Source organism: Pteropus alecto, unplaced genomic scaffold (genome assembly GCF_000325575.1).
Source record: "Pteropus alecto unplaced genomic scaffold, ASM32557v1 scaffold38, whole genome shotgun sequence".
NCBI classification, from domain to species: Eukaryota; Metazoa; Chordata; class Mammalia; order Chiroptera; family Pteropodidae; genus Pteropus; species Pteropus alecto.
Genome location: NW_006442512.1, coordinates 9,294,530 through 9,297,415, shown reverse-complemented (window position 1 = coordinate 9,297,415; position 2,886 = coordinate 9,294,530). Strand labels below are relative to the sequence as shown.

Genomic DNA, 2,886 nt, shown 5'->3' with positions numbered 1-2,886 from the left:
TTTTTTTTTCCCCCTGGTATTTATATGCCAAACTCAATAAAAAATAACCAACACTCACTAAGTTTCTTTTTTTCTGACCTGTTCTCTTAGAGCTCCCTGTTTGGTACTCAGTTGCATGCTTTCCAAATTACTTTATATAACTACCAAATATTTTGCCATTGCATAATGAAGATGAACATCATTTTAGCCTCTGGTATCAGTTTTCTTGCTTCCTGCTATGTAACCACTGAGCCAGTGACATATGTTAGGTTTTAGTCTTGGCAACACCTCACTCCTGGCATGAATTCTTCATTCACTAGATAGACTCCATTATGTTGTATTAATAAATTTACTCTGAGATATCAGTGGCTAACATACACTGGTTAATTATTTGTTAATATTCAGTGTCCAGCAAAACATTAGGCCTTGTACAACATACTTACTAGTAGACCCAGGATGACCAAGGCTCTTTCATCTTATAATATCACTGTTTCAGCATATGACCTTATGATTGTTTCAGGAGGGGAAGAGGAAGCTATCTACTGGCTCTGAAATGTAAGGGAGGTGGGAAATGAGCAGAGAGGTTTTGCTTAGTAGTACATATCTCTGTGGAAAAGACTCAGAGGGGCTCTTGCTTAATATTAGTCTAACATAGGAGACAAAAGTCCTTTAGGAATTAAAGCTATTACTGACAAATACTGATATCACTGATTTTAATGGTGGAAAACATAATATCTAAAAGATCAAAATATATTTTATTTCTCATTTTCTAAGATTATATTCTCATATCAATCTGTATTATATAAAAAGTTCTCCATATTCAGTATGATATTTACTCTATTTTTCCTAAGCCCCTTGAGATTATATAATAACAAACAAAATTTTGTAAAATATTTTTATCTTTAAAGACAGAGGTAGTGGAGATAAGTAGAGGAAAGTCTTCATCCTCTTCTAAGCTACTTCCTCCTTTGGTCAGAGGAACCAAACAGAAATTTACTTATGGAAGCAATTTGAGAGGTAATCTAATTTAAATCCCTTATATTAAAAGGTGAAGAGAGAGACTTGGAGTGACTAAGTGATTTATCAAAAATCACCCAACTACTTAGTCAGGAACTGTGAAAAGTCTAAAATTTTACCCTACTGAGTGGAGCCAAATTTGAAGTGAGCAGAGGCGGAAAGTGGGGGGCGGCCATGAAACTGAATTCGTTGCAGTTTCCTTGGCTACCTGGGCCCCTTGAGTCCAGTCATCAAGCCTATTCGTGCTCTGTGCACCAACTGCTCCTACTTCTTCGACCATTTGCGTGATGTGGCCGCCATCTACTGTGGCCACACCTTTCACCTGCAGTGGTCAGTGACCGTTGTTTCTGTGTAGGACTGTGGAGTGTCGGGCCTCTCCACCCTGTCCCTGGAGTCCAGACGGGTGATGAGAATGGCACTAGATGGAGCCCTATGGGAGTTCTCGACCTGGGCAGAGGCGGGTCAGGGCAGGCTTTCTGGAGGAGGTGACAGCTGGGCTGAGCCTGGGGAAACAGAGTTGGTTTAGTGAAGACAGAGTACGAGCTTCTTTGATCCACTTGCAGAGAGATGTGATGGGCAGAGCCTCATCTAATGGTTTGATACAGCGCCAAGTCGAACCTGCCTGCAGTGCCGAATCCAGGTTGGCAGAAGAACCATTATCAATAAGCCCTTCTTCGACCTTGCCCAGGAGGAGGAGGGTGTCTTAGATGCATAAATCATAAAGAATGAACTGGGTAATATCAGAGCTTTCCCAGAAAGAGAGGGAGAAACGAGATAGCCAGGTCATCATCGACAATTTGCGGGACACACTGGAAGAGCGCAACGCCACTGTGGAATCTGCAGAAGTCCTTAGACGGCTGAAATGCTGTTCTCCATCCTTAAGAAACAAATGAAGTTCTTGGAACAAGCACTGGAGGAGGCCTGCCGACTCAGGAGCAAGATGCAGATCAGGGAGTGGTTTGAGCTCCTACTCCAGAGCCAATGACCAGAGGTAGAGGAGATGATCCAGACATGAGTGTAGGACAGTCATTGGGTGTAGCAGCTGGCTATGTACTGCATGTTGTTCAATAAAGAGTAGAAGAATCTAAAAGAGGCACGGAAAGCCTCAGGAGAGCTAACTGACAAGCTGAAGAAGGATTTGTTTTCTTCCAGAAGCAAGTTGCAGTCTACTTTGAACTGGACCAGGCCAAGCTGGAGCTGAGATCAGCCCAGAAAGACTTATGGAAAACTGATAAGAAATTGCGAGCCTGAAAAAAAAGCTAATGATGCTGCAGGAAACTCTGAATCTGCCACCAGTGGACAATAGGGCTGTCAACTGCCTGGTTTTAGAGAGGTTTGATGACCTTATGGGATGGTGCAGGGATCCCAAGCTAGAAGAGCTCCCTGTACGCTCCAGCAACTCTTTATGGAGCCAGAACTGCCTGCCTGCCCCAGTTGGGGTTGGACTGAGAAAGGGCTATAAAGTGATGGGCATATGACTGTGGGGTCCAGCATATGGTCGATTTTGACAAACTAGACTCTGTTTCTGGTCCTTATCCCCTATTCCACCTTCAGGGCCCATTGGCCAGGCCACCTCAGAAGCCCCAGTTAACACGAAGGCTTTGTCAGGGGCTTGGCAGATACAGTGCCTACCTTCAGGGAGCTGATGGTCTCAGAGACCATCTCATGTGGACAAACCTTTAGAACCCGAGCCTCTTCAAAGCAGGAAGTAAAGAGGAAGGGGAAAAATGGCGTAGATAATAGAAGCTTTGTTCATCCCTCTTGCAACCATATCGAAGCAGCCCCAGTTAACACAAAGGCTTTGTCAGGGGCTTGGCAGATACAGTGCCTACCTTCAGGGAGCTGATGGTCTCAGAGACCATCTCATGTGGACAAACCTTTAGAACCCGA

General features: G+C 44.0%; 1 pseudogene; it reads left to right on the top strand.

Moving 5' to 3' along the window:
* Positions 1 to 2,474, top strand: part of LOC102897795 — a 55,846-nt pseudogene extending 53,372 nt beyond the window's left edge.
* Positions 2,475 to 2,886: the final 412 nt, after the last annotated feature.